Source organism: Oncorhynchus kisutch, linkage group LG5, assembly GCF_002021735.2.
Source record: "Oncorhynchus kisutch isolate 150728-3 linkage group LG5, Okis_V2, whole genome shotgun sequence".
Taxonomy (NCBI): domain Eukaryota; kingdom Metazoa; phylum Chordata; class Actinopteri; order Salmoniformes; family Salmonidae; genus Oncorhynchus; species Oncorhynchus kisutch.
Window position 1 is genome coordinate 33,227,209 of NC_034178.2, and position 21,944 is coordinate 33,249,152.

At 41.8% G+C, this 21,944-nt stretch overlaps 1 protein-coding gene across 11 annotated transcripts in view; it reads left to right on the forward strand.

The window, feature by feature from the left end:
* The first annotated feature begins 15,654 nt into the window (after nucleotides 1-15,654).
* LOC109890932 (forkhead box protein P1-B-like) overlaps nucleotides 15,655-21,944 on the forward strand; it is a 208,078-nt gene continuing 201,788 nt past the window's right edge. The window contains exon 1 of one of the 11 annotated variants that reach the window (XM_031824902.1): nucleotides 15,655-16,108. The gene's annotated coding sequence lies outside the window, so the exon portion shown is untranslated. The remainder of the gene's footprint in view (nucleotides 16,109-21,944) is intronic. The other 10 variants (XM_031824900.1, XM_031824899.1, XM_031824895.1 and 7 more) reach the window with 10 other exon arrangements.

Genomic DNA, 21,944 nt, shown 5'->3' on the forward strand with positions numbered 1-21,944 from the left:
AGGAGGAAATCCCTTACAATAGTGGTGGTAGGATTACATATTTGTTGTGGGCTGAACTCACCATGGCCAGGCGTGCATACGATTTACTTTAAAATGCATTGTATTGAATGATAATTATCCAGCCGAAGCCGGGCGGGAGGGAATGCTTTGATGATCTGTTAAATTAGAACATGTCTATATTTTTTTATGGTTTTGACTCTTGACGTTGTAGTCACACAAAGCATATCTTTTTTTTCAAGGTTATTTGAATGAAAAGATGTACAAAAGGGTTGAGGCTTTACCCTGTCTGCTAATCTATTCCAATGCCCCAACAGTGCATTTACTTCCCCAAGTTGCTAACAAACTTTGCTTTCTACTGGTGGTATTGGCTAGGTAAATACTAAACATAACTGATGGGGGTTCACTAATTTTTAGTAGCAGTAACACGTAAAATCTTGCTAGCTATTGAGCTAGGATCCGATGTGATTTTCACACGCATTTAGTTGGTTTCACCCCTCTGCCTGGCTGTCTCCACCTGCATGCCCCTGGTGTGCTTTGCCCATATTTTATCCCCCCAAAATATTAGCTTAGCATATAAAGTCAAGGGTGTACATTGGATATGACTGTTTTCATCTTTCAGCTCACAGGGAACATCATGCTTTTGAAAGAGGACGTTCAGGACATTAGTCTCTGATGCACAAATACATTCAAGAGGATACACTTTTTAATCAACCATAGCCCCAGCACCACACACAGGAGCAACAGAGCAAAGGACACCCCGCCCAGACCAGCAGACACCCTCCCAGACTTGCAAGACCCCCTCCTGAAGGACCTGCACTGAGAGAACCCACGCCAAGAGGACCTACACCCAGACCACAGTATCACCAGCCACACCCCAACCAGCTAAGACCATCCCAACCAAACTCTTGCCACACTCTATATAGGCCCCCCCATATCAGACATATGCCCCTTCTACCCACCCCATGCCCCCCGCCCCTGAAGGCAAGGACCTCAACACAACAGCAGGACATGTGCCCAGGCCGTGAGCAGAGCAACAGGCTGCTCAGCAAGGAAGAAGCCACTGCTCCAAAACTGCCATAAAAAAAGCCAGACTACGGTTTTCAACTGCACATGGGGCAAAGAACGTACTTTTAGGAGAAATGTCCTCTGGTCTGATGAAACAAAAATAGAACTGTTTGGCCATAATGACCATCATCATTTTGAAACAGTTAATGCTTCGCATACAAGCCAGTGAATTCTATGCGTTACAGCTGTCGTGGAAAATTGCAAGATGCTTGTATTGCATTATAATGGTTGTTTTATTCGACAGAATCGAGTATTGTGTGTGTGTTCCACTGAGGACGGGCCTCTATGAGATAGCACTGACAGAGGAGATTTACAATGTCTTTGGGTAATAAAGCCTAAAGAGCATTCCAGATAACATGAGCTAATGGTTCTGTTCTATGCCGTATCAGGGAGAGACTGTTCCCTTTTGGAGTGAGGGGGCCAGACACTGGTCTTTAGAATGAGAACTGTTGACAGAGCAGTAACTTGTCTGCTATGTTTTATAGATATCTTTCATATAAATCTTAACCTTTGTGAACTGCTCCGAGGTGGCATAGCAGTTCAGACGTCTTTTGTCCTCGTCTTGTCGTGTCCTGTATATATATATATTTACAACTTTTTCACATACATTTTATTTTTATTTTCCATCAACTCATCTTCAAAACACTCTCCTGCAACCCGCCTCACCAATGTATATTTATAAAAAAGTATTATTTACCTCAGATCTGTAATCCTCCAAGAAGCTAGCCAGAAACTCCAGGAGGCTGGCCTGAAACTAGCCAGAAGCTAATCCAGAAGCTAGTTCAGAAGCTAGTTGGCTCCTTTACTGGCAAGTCATTGGTGTTCAGCTAACCACGGTTTGTGGTCATCGGCTATCCTTTGGCTCGAAAGTCTATCGCCAGTTCTGTACGGCGCAGCGCGGCTCGGAGCGGAGCATACCGGACCAATTTTTCTCTCCATGTCCCTGGATTTCGACTGCTCTCTGGACATTCATGCCCGGATCTCACAGCTAGCTAGCTGCTATCCGTGTGACTGTCGGCCTTCGTCGATTCCGGAGCAAACATCAATTGTTCCGGAGCTAGCGGGCTCCGTCAATCACTCCTGAGTTCCATCAATCGCACCTGGGCTGCAGTCGCCTATCCGGACCCGTTTTGCTGCCTTCGCGGAGCCCCACCGGGCCTTCACAACTGGACTGCCGACGTTATCTACCCGAAGGAGTTATTCGGCTGGCTCCTCCGTCGCGACGTTACCTGAACGCCCATCTGCGGCCTGCTAACCGTTAGCTGTCTTACCGGCTGCTATCTGAATAGACAATCGGACAATTTTTTTTATTTTTTATTTTATTTTATTTTGTATTATTTTTTATTATTATTATTATGTTTTCTTCTTGGGCCTCTATAACTATATCTATTGTTTTTATTTTTGTTGTTGTTTGTTGTTGATCAATTTGGATTGATCCCCTCTACCACACGGAACCCCACTAATCTACTGACGGAGCGCAGGAGGTGGCTAACAACAGACCTCCATCCTATGCTAGCTTGCTACCGATGCCCTGGCTAGCTGTCTAAATCACCAACCAACCTCTCCACTCACCGGACCCTTTTGATCACTCGACTAAGCATGCCTCTCCTTAATGTCAATATGTCTTGTCCATTTCTGTTCTGGTTAGTGTTTATTGGCTTATTTCACTGTAGAGCCTCTAGTCCTGCTCACTATACCTTATCCAACCTATTAGTTCCACCACCCACACATGCAATGACATCTCCTGGTTTCAACGATGTTTCTAGAGACAATATCTCTCTCTTCATCACTCAACACCTAGGTTTACCTCCACTGTATTCACATCCTACCATACATTTGTCTGTACATTATACCTTGATGCTATTTTATCGCCCCCAGAAACCTCCTTTTACTCTATGTTCCAGACGTTCTAGACGACCAATTCTCATAGCTTTTAGCCGTACCCTTATTCTACTCCTCCTATGTTCCTCTGGCGATGTAGAGGTGAATCCAGGCCCTGCAGTGCCTAGCTCCACTCCTATTCCCCAGGCGCTCTCTTTTGACGACTTCTGTAACCGTAATAGCCTTGGTTTCATGCATGTTAACATTAGAAGCCTCCTCCCTAAGTTTGTTCTATTCACTGCTTTAGCACACTCTGCCAACCCGGATGTTCTAGCTGTGTCTGAATCCTGGCTTAGGAAGACCACCAAAAACTCAGACATTTTAATTCCAAACTACAACATTTTCAGACAAGATAGAACTGCCAAAGGGGGCGGTGTTGCAATCTACTGCAAAGATAGCCTGCAGAGTTCTGTCCTACTATCCAGGTCTGTACCCAAACAATTTGAACTTCTACTTTTAAAAATCCACCTCTCTAAAAACAAGTCTCTCACCGTTGCCGCCTGCTATAGACCACCCTCTGCCCCCAGCTGTGCTCTGGACACCATATGTGAACTGATTGCCCCCCATCTATCTTCAGAGTTCGTGCTGCTAGGCGACCTAAACTGGAACATGCTTAACACCCCAGCCATCCTACAATCTAAACTTGATGCCCTCAATCTCACACAAATAATCAATGAACCTACCAGGTACCTCCCCAAAACCTTAAACACGGGCACCCTCATAGATATCATCCTAACCAACTTCCCCTCTAAATACACCTCTGCTGTCTTCAACCAAGATCTCAGCGATCACTGCCTCATTGCCTGCATCCGTAATGGGTCAGCGGTCAAACGACCTCCACTCATCACTGTAAAACGCTCCCTGAAACACTTCTGCGAGCAGGCCTTTCTAATCGACCTGGCCGGGGTATCCTGGAAGGATATTGATCTCATCCCGTCAGTAGAGGATGCCTGGATATTTAAAAAAAATGCCTTCCTAACCATCTTAAATAAACATGCCCCATTTAAGAAATTTAGAACCAGGAACAGATATAGCCCTTGGTTCTCCCCAGACCTGACTGCCCTTAACCAACACAAAAACATCCTATGGCGTTCTGCATTAGCATCGAACAGCCCCCGTGATATGCAGCTGTTCAGGGAAGCTAGAAATCATTATACACAGGCAGTTAGAAAAGCCAAGGCTAGCTTTTTCAAGCAGAAATTTGCTTCCTGCAACACTAACTCAAAAAAGTTCTGGGACACTGTAAAGTCCATGGAGAATAAGAACACCTCCTCCCAGCTGCCCACTGCACTGAAGATAGGAAACACTGTCACCACTGATAAATCCACCATAATTGAGAATTTCAATAAGCATTTTTCTACGGCTGGCCATGCTTTCCACCTGGCTACTCCTACCCCGGACAACAGCACTGCACCCCCAACAGCAACTCGCCCAAGCCTTCCCCATTTCTCCTTCTCCCAAATCCATTCAGCTGATGTTCTGAAAGAGCTGCAAAATCTGGACCCCTACAAATCAGCCGGGCTAGACAATCTGGACCCTTTCTTTCTAAAATTATCTGCCGAAATTGTTGCCACCCCTATTACTAGCCTGTTCAACCTCTCTTTCGTGTCGTCTGAGATTCCCAAAGATTGGAAAGCAGCTGCGGTCATCCCCCTCTTCAAAGGGGGGGACACTCTTGACCCAAACTGCTACAGACCTATATCTATCCTACCGTGCCTTTCTAAGGTCTTCGAAAGCCAAGTCAACAAACAGATTACCGACCATTTCGAATCTCACCATACCTTCTCTGCTATGCAATCCGGTTTCAGAGCTGGTCATGGGTGCACCTCAGCCACGCTCAAGGTCCTAAATGATATCTTAACTGCCATCGATAAGAAACATTACTGTGCAGCCGTATTCATTGATCTGGCCAAGGCTTTCGACTCTGTCAATCACCATATCCTCATCGGCAGACTCGACAGCCTTGGTTTCTCAAATGATTGCCTCGCCTGGTTCACCAACTACTTCTCTGATAGAGTTCAGTGTGTCAAATCGGAGGGTCTGCTGTCCGGACCTCTGGCAGTCTCTATGGGGGTGCCACAGGGTTCAATTCTTGGACCGACTCTCTTCTCTGTATACATCAATGAGGTCGCTCTTGCTGCTGGTGAGTCCCTGATCCACCTCTACGCAGACGACACCATTCTGTATACTTCCGGCCCTTCTTTGGACACTGTGTTAACAACCCTCCAGGCAAGCTTCAATGCCATACAACTCTCCTTCCGTGGCCTCCAATTGCTCTTAAATACAAGTAAAACTAAATGCATGCTCTTCAACCGATCGCTACCTGCACCTACCCGCCTGTCCAACATCACTACTCTGGACGGCTCTGACTTAGAATACGTGGACAACTACAAATACTTAGGTGTCTGGTTAGACTGTAAACTCTCCTTCCAGACCCATATCAAACATCTCCAATCCAAAGTTAAATCTAGAATTGGCTTCCTATTTCGCAACAAAGCATCCTTCACTCATGCTGCCAAACATACCCTTGTAAAACTGACCATCCTACCAATCCTCGACTTTGGCGATGTCATTTACAAAATAGCCTCCAATACCCTACTCAACAAATTGGATGCAGTCTATCACAGTGCAATCCGTTTTATCACCAAAGCCCCATATACTACCCACCATTGCGACCTGTACGCTCTCGTTGGCTGGCCCTCGCTTCATACTCGTCGCCAAACCCACTGGCTCCATGTCATCTACAAGACCCTGCTAGGTAAAGTCCCCCCTTATCTCAGCTCGCTGGTCACCATAGCATCTCCCACCTGTAGCACACGCTCCAGCAGGTATATCTCTCTAGTCACCCCCAAAACCAATTCTTTCTTTGGCCTCCTCTCCTTCCAGTTCTCTGCTGCCAATGACTGGAACGAACTACAAAAATCTCTGAAACTGGAAACACTTATCTCCCTCACTAGCTTTAAGCACCAACTGTCAGAGCAGCTCACAGATTACTGCACCTGTACATAGCCCACCTATAATTTAGCCCAAACAACTACCTCTTTCCCAACTGTATTTAATTTTTATTTATTTATTTATTTTGCTGCTTTGCACCCCATTATTTTTTATTTCTACTTTGCACATTCTTCCATTGCAAAACTACCATTCCAGTATTTTACTTGCTATATTGTACTTACTTTGCCATCATGGCCTTTTTTGCCTTTACCTCCCTTCTCACCTCATTTGCTCACATTGTATATAGACTTGTTTATACTGCATTATTGACTGTATGTTTGTTTTTACTCCATGTGTAACTCTGTGTCGTTTTATCTGTCGAACTGCTTTGCTTTATCTTGGCCAGGTCGCAATTGTAAATGAGAACTTGTTCTCAACTTGCCTACCTGGTTAAATAAAGGTAAAATAAAAAAATTAATAAATAAAAACTGTTCCTAAGATCTGTGGTTCGTCAGTGTAAGTTGAGAGGGGTGTATCTTGGCTATAAAAGATCTTTGTACTTTTCTGTTGGTACTTTTCAATGGTTCATTGGAGATAGCTCATCATTGAAAGTCAAAGGCTATTGCAAAGCTTATTATTTAAACAGATGTAGTTTAAGTATAACTCTGACAGGTGTGTGAAGTTTGTAACTCTCCCCTCATTTGGTAAAATAGAAATATGCCACCACACAGCTTGGTGAGTCAACAGACGTGGCGGGCCTGTCACAGCTCCTGGTATATGTCCGTAACGTTTATGGGAGGTCAATTAAGGAAGACATCCTCTTCTGCAAACCATTGGAAACCAGGACAACCGGAGAGGATACTTTTAAAGTACTGGACAGCTTTGTGACATGGCGCAAAAGCCATGACAGGGAGACATAGTGGAGTGGTAACGCGCGTTACATGGTCAGCGACCATGTAACACTTTTACAACATACAGAAGTGCGCTGGTTATCAAGGGGCAAAGTAATGACACGTTTAAAAAAAATAGACGAGCTTAAAGGTTTCTTTACTGACCATAATTTTCACTTGTCTGACCGCTTGCATGATGACGAGTTTCTCACACGACTGGCCGATCTGGGTGATGTTTTTTCTCACCTGAATGATCTGAATCTAAGATTACAGGGACTCTCCACAACTATATTCATTGTGCTATGATTAAGAAGTTGGAGCTCTTTTCTGTCTGCATTATCAAGGACAACACACAGGTCTTTCCATCATTGTATGATTTTATTTGTGTGCAAATAAACTCAAGCTTACGGACAATGTCAAATGTGATATAGCGAAGCACCTGAGTGAGTTGGGTGCGCAATTACGCAGGTTTTTCCAGAAATGGATGACACAAACAACTAGATTCGTTATCCCTTTCATGCCCTGGCTCCAGTCCACTTACCGATATCTGAACAAGAGAGCCTCATCGAAAGTGCAACAAGTGGTTCTGTGAAAATGGAATTTAATCAGAAGCCACTGCCAGATTTTTAGATTGGGCTGCGCAAAGAGTATCCTAACTTGGAAAATCGAGGTGTTAAAACACTGATGCACTTTGGATTCTCAGCCCTCACTAGCATGAAATTAAATATAGGCACATACTGTGTGTGGAAGATTATTTAAGACAGACTCTCTCCAATATAACCCAACATTGCAGAGTTATGTGCATCCTTTCAGCACACCCTGCTCATTAACCTGTGGTGAGTTATTCACAGTTTTCGATGAACAAATACAGTTTTATATGTAAGATGGCTAAATAAAGAGCAAAATGATTTGTGCCCTGGTCCTATAAGAGCTCTTTGTCACTTCCCACGAGCCAGGTTGTGACGACAACTCGCACTCATTCTCATGTTTAATAAATGTATTGTACAGTGTGTGTGTGTGTGTGTGGCAGGCTTACAATGATGACAAAAAACAACATTTGAAAGTGAGCTGACCTTGGTGCTAGAGAGGGGTATAAAACGTTTGGGAACCATTGTACTTGAAGAAACTCATGGACTATATGGACACAGATATAGAAAATTAATACTATACATTAATATATATTTTTCAGGTTATTCAAGTATCAAATGACCAAAGTTACCATAGATTTCCATAAATTACAAAAATTATCAAAATTACAGAATGTTCTTGTAACTTTGACTGGTATCTTTGAAACCATAATTCTGATGCTTTGGTCTTGGTCCCATTATCTCCACCTACTGGTAACTTTTTGTCATGACTCTTCTGGCATTTTTGCTGTAAATCACTATTCGTTCTACTGATACTCCACACGGTATTATCACTTCTGAGATAAACAGAAAAGCACACTACAACAACAGAGCTTACTTTTTGCAAAATAATGTCATTTTCCTTCGTCTACCCACATCAATCAATTGTTTGATCAACCTTAGCAGTAAAGAACAAGTAGAACATGAATATTATCCCCATAGGATGCTTGTTGTGAAATGTAGATGCATGTCTATTTCCAGGCTTTGTGTCCCTTGCTGACAAATAGAGTAGACACAGATGGGTGAAATGTCCTCAGAAGTCATTATCTGTGAACCCTGTCCAGACGTGGCTTCCTTTCATTCCATGTAGAATGGTAGTCATCTAGTGTTCCTCTGTTGCTCTTAATGCCCTCAGCAGCAGGGGAGAACATATGAAAGCCAACCCTTTGGAAATCGAGAGTAGATTCTTTTCATTTGCTTAATTACCTAATTAACAGAAAGCTAATTACTTTGTTGTGTGCATGAGTGCATTTGGAGAGGGTGTTACATAACTGATAGTAATCCTCAATTCATTTGTTTTGAAGCAGCACTCTATCAAGTCAAGGCCTAATCCACAGCACATTGGTAACATCAAACCAACAATATGTCAAAACAATTCAGACAAGACACTTGTGTGTTAGACACTGTTGAGCTTAATATGCCCAATATACAGATACGTTTAACTGACTATTGGCTGGCTGACTTTGTAATTATGTGTTGTATTGTCTTTATTATGGATAAACATTTAGAATACATTTTCACCAATTAGTAGTTTGCCTAGAGAATGATATTTGTTGTGTGCATTGTGTGATTACTGCATTGATGTTGCAAAGAGAGAGGGGTGCCATTGTTACTATAAATGTATAAATTACTGTCCTATAATGTACATCAAACTGTGGACATGCTCAAAGTGTGGAAAACTATGCAAAATAAATAACTATATTTATACATAATTCCTGTTCCAGGAGAGTGCATCTTATAATCAATTTAAAAACTTGATTAATTTCATTGCAACATTGTCTGATTGATCAGGCAGGTTTTGTTTTCAGGAACAATACATGTTTATTTCTAGTGCAAAATATTTACTTCAAGTGATGTCATTTTATTTTGAATGTCCTATGTTGGAATAGTTCATGTAGATCATTTACTATTCCCCGGTGTTTAGGGGTATCTGTCACGCCCTGACCGTAGAGTGTTTTATGTCTCTATTTTGGTTTTATCAGGGTGTGATTTGTGTGGGCAGTCTATGTTCTACGATTTTCTATTTCTATGTGTTTGGCTGGGTGTGGTTCTCAATCAGAGGCAGCTGTCTATCATTGTCTCTGATTGAGAACCATACTTAGGTACCCTTTTCCCCCACCTGTTTTGTGGGAAGTTAACTTTGACAGGGCACATAGCCCAAAGCTTCACGGTTTGGGTTTTGTTGACGTTTTTAATAAAGTGAAAATATACGCTTACCATGCTGCACCTTGGTCCAGTCCTTCCAACAACCGTGACAGAACTTCCCACCAGCAACAGACCAAGCAGCATGGTAAGGTGGACTCCTGGACATGGGAGGACGTTCTGGACGGCAAGGGAGTCTACACATGGGAGGAGATCCTGGCGGGAAGGGATCGCTTTCCATGGGAACAGGTGGAGGCAGCTAGGAGAGCAGAGGCAGCCGGAGAAAGGAACCAGCGGTATGTGGGAACACGGCTGGCAAGGAAGCCCGAGAGGCAGCCCCCCAATTTTGTAAAAAATTTTTTGGGGGGGGCACACGGGGAGTGTGGCAGAGTCAGGAAGCAGCCCTAAGCCAACTCCCCGTGCTTACCGTGGAGAGCATGGCACTGGTCAAGCCCCGTGCTATGGGGTGATGCTCACGGTGTCGAAGCGGAGCATTCACAGGCCAGTGTGCTTGGTGCCAGCGTTCTGCATTTGCCGAGTGGAGGCTGGCATCCAGCCAGAACGGTTGGGTCCAGCTCTGCGCTCGAGACCACCAGTGCGCCTTCACGGCCCAGTTTATCCGGTGCCTAGGCCAAGGAAGAGGCCTCCTGGATGTCTCCCCAGCCCGGTGAGTCCTGTGCCTGCTCCTAGAGCCAGGTCTCCTGTGTGTCTCCCTCCTGTCCGGCGCTGCCAGAGTCTCCCTCCTGTCCGGCGCTGCCAGAGTCTCCCTCCTGTCCGGCGCTGCCAGAGTCTCCCTCCTGTCCGGCGCTGCCAGAGTCTCCCTCCTGTCCGGCGCTGCCAGAGTCTCCCTCCTGTCCGGCGCTGCCAGAGTCTCCCTCCTGTCCGGCGCTGCCAGAGTCTCCCTCCTGTCCGGCGCTGCCAGAGTCTCCCTCCTGCCTGGGGCCCGCTACAAGAGTTCCCAGTCCGGGGTGGTGGCGAGGGTCCCCATCCCTCGCGGGGTCTACATCCCTCGCCAGAGCCGCCTCCGCGGATAAATGCCCACCCAGAACCTACCCTATAGATTCAGGTTTTGCGGCCGGAGTCTGCACCTTTGGGGGGGGTACTGTCATGCCCTGACCGTAGAGCGTTTTATGTCTCTATTTTGGTTTGGTCAGGGTGTGATTTGGGTGGGAAGTCTATGTTCTATGTTTTCTATTTCTATGTGTTTGGCTGGGTGTGGTTCTCAATCAGAGGCAGCTGTCTATCGTTGTCTCTGATTGAGAAACATACGTAGGTACCCTTTTTCCCCCACCTGTTTTGTGGGAAGTTAACTTTGACTTTTGTTCAGGGCACATAGCCCAAAGCTTCACGGTTTTGTTCTTTGTTTTGTCGGCGTCATTTTTATTTCTTTATTTTGTGTTTTGAGTGTAAAGTACTGTACATTTGTTACAACTAATATTGTCTTTTGTTGTATGTTTTCTGCATTGTCTGGATCGGCTGCACGTTTGATTGAATTGACAACATTTTCTATCTAATTTAACACCTTGTGACTGACTGCGTGGTTTGGACTTCACCTGGACTAAACACAAATCCCACACCTGCATGTTTCTGTGGCTGTGTGAGAGCAGAGCAGAGGACCATTAAACACAACACCGTGGTCTGGTCAAGCTAAGGGCCATACCGTGATTGATGTCTCTCTCCCACGCCTTGGGGCTGCTTGTTTCTCCTCAACTTCTTTACGAGGAGAATATGGAACAGTGGCCCCCACCATCCACCATCACTGGATATCTTCAACCGTGCTAACAATGAGCCTCTAATATGTCATCAGTTCTCTTTACTCTATGGCTTTGTGTTTTTTCAGGATTATTCAACTATCATTTGATTTTAGCCTTAATGTAGGTCTTTTCATTTTCAGCTGCAGAGAGCTGTACAGGTTGAAGGCATGTCTAAATGTTTCATAATTTATATATGATGGAGTAATTGTGTGACTGTTACAATTTATAAATTTGATTATTAAAGTAATTATCACTTTCATTAATAGTCCGTGTTTATTGTTTTATCATAGGAGCAATGAGATGGTACTGGCTTCAACTGCTGTCAGAGGGTGGCGCTCTATACCAAAGAAACAGACTTTCCAAGAAAACCCATCAGCCATGCTGGGCATTTTAGATGCAGCCATGATAAATTTACTGTCATTTGTAAAGAAATGAACAGTGCTTTTCAGACCTTGATCAAGGACACAGAGACTTCAAATATTTTCTCTTGAGGTTAAATTAATGTTGCTTTTCAACGAGTGTTAACTGGACTATTGGACCGACCTGTGATAATTATTTTCTGTATGGGGCAAATGACAGACTTTTAATTACTGCCATAATGTCTGAACACCTTCAGTGACAGTAAAGAGGGCTGGAACAGGGAAAAGTCCGTTTTCATAGGCTTATACCAGTTATTTTGAGGAAGTAACTAATAATGCACTTTATAATATAGGGGAAGACGTCTGCCACTACAAAATAGTTTCCAACAAAGTTGAGGCCGAGACATAGGACACTTGAACGTTTCCTTGCATTCATTAAAGTTTGTCCCTCGGTCGAACTTTCACCCCTCGATCTCCCTCCTTTCATTGGACAAAGCGCAGAAAAAAGAAAAGAATGCTTTTTCTGCCTCAATTGTAATGAGATAGTTTACAACTAGGAATCGACAATTGCAACGATTTCTGGATTGGGCTGCGCTCAGTATCCTGCCTTACCAAATCGCACTGTTAAGACACTGATGCCCTTTGTAACCACGTACCTATGTGAGAGTGGATTCTCGGCCCTCACAAGCATGAAAACTAAATACAGGCACAGACTGTGGAAAATGATTTAAGACAGACTCTCTCCAATATAACCCAACATTGCAGAGTTATGTGCATCCTTTCAGCACACCCTGCTCATTAACCTGTGGTGAGTTATTCACAGTTTTCGATGAACAAATACAGTTTTATATGTAAGATGGCTAAATAAAGAGCAAAATGATTTGTGCCCTGGTCCTATAAGAGCTCTTTGTCACTTCCCACGAGCCAGGTTGTGACGACAACTCACACTCATTCTCATGTTTAATAAATGTATCGTACAGTGTGTGTGTGTGGCAGGCTTACAATGATGGCAAAAAACAACATTAGAAAGTGCGCTGACCTTGGTGCTAGAGGGGGGTACACAGCTAGAGGTTGAATGTTTGAAGGGGTACGGAAGTATAAAACGTTTGGGAACCATTGTACTAGAAGAAACTCATGGACAATATGGACACAGATGTAAAAAAAATGAATAATATACATTAATATATTTTTTTCTGGTTATTCAAGTATCAAATTACCAGAGTTACCATAGATTTCCATAAATTACCTGTTAATTATCAAAATTACAGAATGTTCTTGTAACTTTGACTGGTATCTTTGAAACCCTAATTCTGATGCTTTGGTCTTGGTCCCATTATCTCCACCTACTGGTAACTTTTTGTCATGACTCTTTTCTGGCATTTTTGCTGTAAGACACTATTAGTTCTACTGATACTCCACACGGTATTATCACTTCTAAGATAAACAGAAAAGCACACTACAACAACAGAGCTTACTTTTTGCTAAATAATGTAATTTTTCCTTCGTCTACCCACATCAATCAATTGTTTGATCAACCTTAGCAGTAAAGAACAAGTAGAACATGAATATTATCCCCATAGGATGCTTGTTGTGAAATGTAGATGCATGTCTATTTCCAGGCTTTGTGTCCCTTGCTGACAAATAGAGTAGACACAGATGGGTGAAATGTCCTCAGAAGTCATTATCTGTGAACCCTGTCCAGAAGTGGCTTCCTTTCATTCCATGTAGAATGGTAGTCATCTAGTGTTCCTCTGTTGCTCTTAATGCCCTCAGCAGCAGGGGAGAACATATGAAAGCCAACCCTTTGGAAATCGAGAGTAGATTCTTTTCATTTGCTTAATTACCTAATTAACAGAAAGCTAATTACTTTGTTGTGTGCATGAGTGCATTTGGAGAGGGTGTTACATAACTGATAGTAATCCTCAATTCATTTGTTTTGAAGCAGCACTCTATCAAGTCAAGGCCTAATCCACAGCACATTGGTAACATCAAACCAACAATATGTCAAAACAATTCAGACAAGACACTTGTGTGTTAGACACTGTTGAGCTTAATATGCCCAATATACAGATACGTTTAGCTGACTATTGGCTGGCTGACTTTGTAATTATGTGTTGTATTGTCTTTATTATGGATAAACATTTAGAATACATTTTCACCAATTAGTAGTTTGCCTAGAGAATGATATTTGTTGTGTGCATTGTGTGATTACTGCTTTGATGTTGCAAAGAGAGAGGGGTGCCATTGTTACTATAAATGTATAAATTACTGTCCTATAATGTACATCAAACTGTGGACATGCTCAAAGTGTGGAAAACTATGCAAAATAAATAAATAAATATATATATATATATATATATATATATATATATATATATATATATATATATATATATATATATACATACTTCTTGTTCCAGGAGAGTGCATCTTATAATCAATTTAAAGACTTGATTAATTTCATTTCAAACATTGTCTGATTAATCAGGCAGGTTTTGTTTTCAGGAACAATACATGTTTATTTTCAGTGCAAAATATTTATTTCAAGTTATGTCATTTTATTTTGAATGTCCTATGTTGGAATAGTTAATGTAGATCATTTCCTATTCCCCGGTGTTTAGGGGTATCCATAGATATTCTTCTCTGTATTCCTTTTGTTTGTGTTTTGAGTGTAAAGTACTGTACATTTGTTACAACTAATATTGTCTTTTGTTGTATGTTTTCTGCATTGTCTGGATCGGCTGCACGTTTGATTGAATTGACAACATTTTCTATCTAATTTAACACCTTGTGACTGACTGCGTGGTTTGGACTTCACCTGGACTAAACACAAATCCCACACCTGCATGTTTCTGTGGCTGTGTGAGAGCAGAGCAGAGGACCATTAAACACAACACCGTGGTCTGGTCAAGCTAAGGGCCATACCGTGATTGATGTCTCTCTCCCACGCCTTGGGGCTGCTTGTTTCTCCTCAACTTCTTTACGAGGAGAATATGGAACAGTGGCCCCCACCATCCACCATCACTGGATATCTTCAACCGTGCTAACAATGAGCCTCTAATATGTCATCAGTTCTCTTTACTCTATGGCTTTGTGTTTTTTCAGGATTATTCAACTATCATTTGATTTTAGCCTTAATGTAGGTCTTTTCATTTTCAGCTGCAGAGAGCTGTACAGGTTGAAGGCATGTCTAAATGTTTCATAATTTATATATGATGGAGTAATTGTGTGACTGTTACAATTTATAAATTTGATTATTAAAGTAATTATCACTTTCATTAATAGTCCGTGTTTATTGTTTTATCATAGGAGCAATGAGATGGTACTGGCTTCAACTGCTGTCAGAGGGTGGCGCTCTATACCAAAGAAACAGACTTTCCAAGAAAACCCATCAGCCATGCTGGGCATTTTAGATGCAGCCATGATACATTTACTGTCATTTGTAAAGAAATGAACAGTGCTTTTCAGACCTTGATCAAGGACACAGAGACTTCAAATATTTTCTCTTGAGGTTAAATTAATGTTGCTTTTCAACGAGTGTTAACTGGACTATTGGACCGACCTGTGATAATTATTTTCTGTAGGGGGCAAATGACAGACTTAATTACTGCCATAATGTCTGAACACCTTCAGTGACAGTAAAGAGGGCTGGAACAGGGAAAAGTCCGTTTTCATAGGCTTATACCAGTTATTTTGAGGAAGTAACTAATAATGCACTTTATAATATAGGGGAAGACGTCTGCCACTACAAAATAGTTTCCAACAAAGTTGAGGCCGAGACATAGGACACTTGAACGTTTCCTTGCATTCATTAAAGTTTGTCCCTCGGTCGAACTTTCACCCCTCGATCTCCCTCCTTTCATTGGACAAAGCGCAGAAAAAAGAAAAGAAAGCTTTTTCTGCCTCAATAGTAATGAGATAGTTTACAACTAGACATTTTTACTTTATGACAATCCGCTGGTGTCGACCCTTTCTGCTAAAGATAATCCATAATCTCCCAGCAAAATTGCATTATTGGACTTGGTTTCTGTGTAACTGGCAAGGAATGTGACTTCAGTTCTGTTCAAATTCTGTGAAGATCTGCAATGAATATTGTTTACCCAGCAGGTGGATATGACGTCACGGACTCGGAACATCAGAAAATAACAACATCCAAATCCGCGATTCCGTTTTCTTTTATAGCGCATTAAATTGTATTAACATTAGAAGGAGCTCGCTCTCCTATTTGAGACAGAAGGTGTTGTGAAACTCTAGATTATTCTCCCTGTAACGGCGCTCTCCGTGAATGCAGCAGAGATATCTTCTCGTAGTTAAAGTTAGTCCCCCCAAGCGGAGTAATATTGTTAGTATTTACAGTGTGGTTGTTGCATGCTTTCTTGGTACACAAGATCGCGTGTACAGTTCATTATCTCTAGCACAGAATTGTCTACTGCGTCCACCTACCTTTGTCGATTCCGGTAAGTTGATCATATTATAATGTTCTCTCGTTACTCATTGCCTCTACTATTTCAGCTCGCTCACATGGAGTTTGTCTTTGTTTGCGACTGTTTTTTTGTATTGTTTCTATGGCGAAATAAACAAATAAACAATACCAATAATATTACACGAGGGCTGAAATACTGCTCGATGTCTTGTTGTATCGCTGTAAGCAGCGTATACCTTTTGAAATGCTCAATGATAGTATTCGAAGACGAGATACCGCATCTTCTACTTTTCTAGAAGTTTGTTCGGTAGTTGCTCTCTTTATTTTCTCATGTTTGTGACCCCGGGTGAATTTTATGTTTAACAATCTCAAGAGTATGTAAGAAGTGCAAGTTATACTTTGTGAAACCATGCTCTTGGTCAACTAAGTGTTTACATTTTAACTCAACATGAGCTTTTTGAATGTAGAGAGGAAGTTTGAGTGCCGTGATTTCTTTGGACCAAAATCAGGGATCAGGGACTTTTCCCCACGTGCTACCTTCCACAAACTGCAGGACAGACCAGACTCACTGTATAGCTGTGACTCTGACGATTCAAATTCCGTAATTTCATAGATTTTGACACATTATAATTTCTTATGGTTACAGTAGGAAGCACCGTTTTTGATAGTTCAGTTATGTACGTTGACATAACCTAATGTATACCACGATTTGATAGTCACTGTAGCACTTGCATAGACAATACCACTCCTACAGTGTAATAACATTATTGTGGTATAGTGCACTGCAATGGTATTGAATACTCTTTTTATACTTTAAGCATTTCTATATACAGGGGACGTCTTTGGTTGACTTTTCTTATTTGCTACAATTACCATCCCACTTTGAGTTGTTAGTGCTTACCTGTTGGAGGATGAAAGTTTTACATAACTTTTTTTGATTGGGTTGTAGTAGATTATATTCCTATTTTTGTGCAAGAATATATTCCACGTTGAAAGTAAGAGCAATGAACTTTGATAAATGACACGTTTGTTATTGTAGTGGTGCTGTACAGCAAAGACTATATCAAACGGTAGTGTTCGAGTTTTTTACAAGGTAGTGCTAAGTGTTGCACTAACAGATTAATTTAAACATATTTTGGTTGCACTTTATAATGGCAAGTGTGTTCAGTTATTCTATTTATTTTCTGTTCTATTATTTACTTCTTGAACTATATTAAATCACCATTATTGCAAATAAAATAACACACTGTAACTTGCACACAGGGTGTATATCATATTTTAATCATTTCGTATATATAGACCATGATTGTTTCCCTAAAATAGGAGGGAACATAACAAGCACAAAGCAGTTAGATCTACATTTTCCTCACAATAAGGGCACAAACCAAACCTGCAGCTGGTGCGCTATTGGAGCTAAAACCATCAAAAAATAAAAGGCAACCGCAGCTTTAACATCTATCGTTGGCAGAGCTCCCTCTTTCTTGCTCTTTGGATTAGTCATTGTCTGAGGGGAAAAAACACTTTTTGTAGGAGAAGTAAAGTAAACAGCCTTGAACAAGCGAACCTTGACAACCCAGATTAAGGAAAACATTGAAGATCAAACAATGCTGCTGCTGGGCTGTTGTCATGAGCTGCCTGAGAGAGAGCTGCAGACTATTTGAACAAGCACTGGGGTTTGTGTGCTCACTTATGCAGAAATGGACCTTCGCAAATGCTGACCCAGGTTTAAAAAGCACAGGGTGAACTTTCTTTGATACTTTCCAGCTCTGGTGTTGTATACAGCCAGTGTCCAGAGAGCCCCAGCCTTTCTTCTTCTGTCTGACAGGAACACACTAACAGTGTCCTCTCAGACTGCTATATGTCAGATGAAACTACAGTGCTTTCCCTGCCCTCTATTGCAACTGAAAAAATTCACAGTCTGAAAAAAGTATTAAAATCAAGACAGGGTAGTCATATGCAGTTTTATTACTTAGCCTCCTTGAATTCCTGTCCAATCCGTAATGTGCTTCTGTGTTATTTTCTTAAAGTCCTGATTTTCAGTTTGGCCTTTTTAGTACATACACAGGCGTGTGTTTTGAGTCCTCTGTGTATAATGAGAATTGAGGCTAAATTGGTGAGAAAGTAATCAGTCACTCATGTATTCAGTCTGAGGAGGACTCCCATCCCAGAGTGGGCGGGCTTGCTCTTTCATCTGACTGCTCAGTATTTTGTGAACACACGCTGAAATACCCAGTGCTGGGTACGGAAGGCCTGTAAACTGACTGCCCTCGCTAGCAGCTCAAAGATAAGAACAGTTATTTTGGTGGGAATGAGCATTCACACTACATAGAGTTTCCAGATTAGGGCTGGTATTAGGGGATTTGCCCTGTCATTATTGTTTTATACAGAGTTACTGTAATGTGAAGTGGTACCACTTTTGGATAACTTTCCCTATGCAACTTGTGTATTTCAATATCATCACCTCACTGTTGGAACATTCACATCATGAGTTTGTCATGTGACTCACGCAAGTTTACATAAAAAATTGGTCGTACATGGACAGGAAAGGATGAGGGAATGAATAGTAGGATTGTAAGCAGCACAAGTGTGACTAGTATACCTACAGTGTTTATTAGTGAGCTATTCTGTTCTAATGGAATGGGTAACAAAGCAAAGCAGGACAATATTTGCAGGGTAAAGGTTAGTGTTGTCCCACTCCCTGTGGGGTGCCCAGGCAGCTGTTGTCTCTCTGCGCCGTGCCCCTGGCACACTGTGCTCTCCATGCCAGGCTGCCAGGCCATTGGTCAGGGAGTGGACGGCTTCAGGTGAGATCCGAGCAGCTCCTCTGTTTCCATGGAGACTGCACACGCTCAGGACGGCCATTAACAAATTCAACCATTAATTACTGTCTTCCTCTGTCATCTGTCCATAAAAAAGGGAGGGTGACATAATGTCACTGGCAACAGGGGGAAGAAAGGAAGTGTGCAATTTCTATCAATTAACTATACATAATGAAATAATTATTGTTGCATGATAAAAAGTTAGTACATTTTTTTAATACAATTTTCTAATGAACATTTGATTATTTTCACACCTTTTTTTCAGTGCAATGATTTTTTGGGAAATCATTAGTGCCTATTTTGTTACCCGTTGCCAGTTGTTTGTCTACAATTTAGTATTTATGTATATTTCATGTTATACTGTACATCATACAGGTTCTGTTGTTTTGGTGGATGCCCACCTGAGACCTAATTACTTTAGTTTTACCTGCTTATCATCAATAATCCATTGAAAGGAGGTAAAATCAGTTCACTTATATACTAGAATGGAAGAGTAATAATGAAAGGGCAGTAGACAATTGTGCCATTTCAATGTGTCTACGGCTGCAAACTACACTCTCTGTAGTACTGTTGGTTTGCATTAGATGTGAAAACTTTGCATGAGTGTAGAGCGTAGTGACTATGCCTGACCTTTCTCCCTGACCCAGGGTTCCACGGGCAGGATCCGCATGGGTAAAGGGAGGGATCCCACACAACACTGTTCCTAGTGGTGAGACTTTCTATGAATGTGACATTTGAAAACACCAAAGGATGCCTGCTATGATCAGACTGTTGTGGAGTATTGATCTAGATATTTCAGTAATTTTCTGTTTCACTATACTACTCGCCTGTGTGTCACAAGTAGGTTGAAGTGGTCACATGTCGTGATATGCACATATAGCCGATGTCAACTATTTCACGTCACATATGCATGCAGTGGAATCACTGTATTGAACAGCACCTTCTTGGCTGGGAATAAGACTACAGACACTCCTACAGGTTGGCAAAGGTTTTCCTATGCCTGGTGTCCCTGTTGAGGGGTGGCCTTAGTCCCTTTTTCTGCTCTCCTCAGTGACTCAATACTTATGGCCTTCGTCTCTGTTTTTCAAGGTCGATATACAGTGCATTTGGAAAGTATTCAGACCCATTTCCACATTTTGTTACGTTACAGCCTTGTTTTAAAATGGATGAAATAATGTTTTTACGCATCAATATACACACACACACACACACAATACCCCATAATGACAAAGTGAAAACTGTTTTTTAGACATTTTAGCAAATGTTTTAGCAAGTGTGTGTGTGTGTGATATATATATATATATATATATATATATATATATATACACATACACATACACATACACATACACATACACATACACATACACATACACATACACACACAGTAGGGCAAAAAAGTATTTAGTCAGCCACCAATTGTGCACGTTCTCCCACTTAAAAAGATGAGGCCTGTAATTTTTATCATAGGTACACTTCAACTATGACAGACAAATTTAGAAAGAAAAAAAAATCTGAAAATCACATTGTAGAATTTTTTTAAATGAATTTATTTGCAAATTATGGTGGAAATAAGTATTTATTACAGGCCTAGCATTTTTTAAGTGGGAGGACTTGCACAATTGGTGGCTGACTAAATGCTTTTTTGCCCCACTGTATTTTTTTAAATATATATATATAGACCCTTTACAATGAGACTCGATATTGAGCTTGGGTGCAGTCTGTTTCCATTGATCATCCTTGAAATGTTTCTGCAACTTGATTGGAGTCCACCTGTGCTAAATTCAATTGAATGGACATTATTTGGAAAGGCACACACCTGTCTATATATAGTACCACAGTTGACAGTGCGTGTCAGAGCAAAAACCAAGCCACGAGGTCGAAGGAATTGTCCGTAGAGCCCCGAGACAAGATTGTGTCTTCACAGATCTGGGGAAGGTTACCAAAAAATGTCTGCAGCATTGAAGGTCCCCAAGAACACAGTGGCCTCCATTATTCTTAAATGGAAGAAGTTTGAACCACCAAGGCCTTGGTCAGGGAGGTGTCCTAGAACCTGATGGTCACTCTGACAGAGCTCCAGAGTTCCTCTATGGAGATTGGAGAACCTTCCAGAAGGACAACCATCTCATTAGCACTCCACCATTCAGGCCTTTATGGTAGAGTGGCCAGACGGAAGCCACTCCTCAGTAAAATGCACGACAGGCCGCTTGGAGTTTGCCAAAAGGCACCTAAAGGACTCTCAGACCATGAGAAACAGGATTCTCTGGTCTGATGAAACCAAGATTAAACTCTTTGGCCTGAATGCCAAGTGTCACATAGGGATGGTGCCTGGTTTCCTCCTTATGTAACCGATGTGAAATGGCTAGCTAGTTAGCGGGGTGCACGCTAACAGCGTTTCAATCGGTGACATCACCCGCTCTGAGACCTTGAAGTAGTTGTTCCCCTTGCTCTGCAAGGGCCGTGGCTTTTGTGGAGTGATGGGTAACGATGCTTCGAGGGTGGCTGTTGTCGATGTGTGCAGAGGATCCCTGGTTTGAGCCCAGGTAGGGGTGAGGAGAGGGACGGAAGCTAAACTGTTACACCTACAGCTTGAGAGGATCTGTAGAGAATGGGAGTAACTCCTGAAATACATGAGTGCCAAGCTTGTAGCCTCATACCCAAGAAGACTCAAGGCTGAAATTGCTGCCAAAGGTGCTTCAACAAAGTAATGAGTAAAGGGTCTTAATACTTATGTAAATGTAATATTTCATATTTTTTTAAATATACATTTGCTTTGTCATTATGGGGTATTGTGTGTGTGTGTGTGTGTGTGTGTGTGTGTGTGTGTGTGTGTGTGTATATTGATGAGGGGAAAAACAATTGTAATCAATTTTAGAATAAGGTTGTAACGTAACAATATGTGGAAAAAGTCAAGGGGTCTGAATACTTTCTGAATCACTGTACTCCTATTATTACCTTGGCTGCACAAGCACATTTTTTTTCCTGACAATTATTTAGAATACTGCACTATTTACTTAAATTCTGTATTTCTTGGCAGAATTTCCCTAGTAG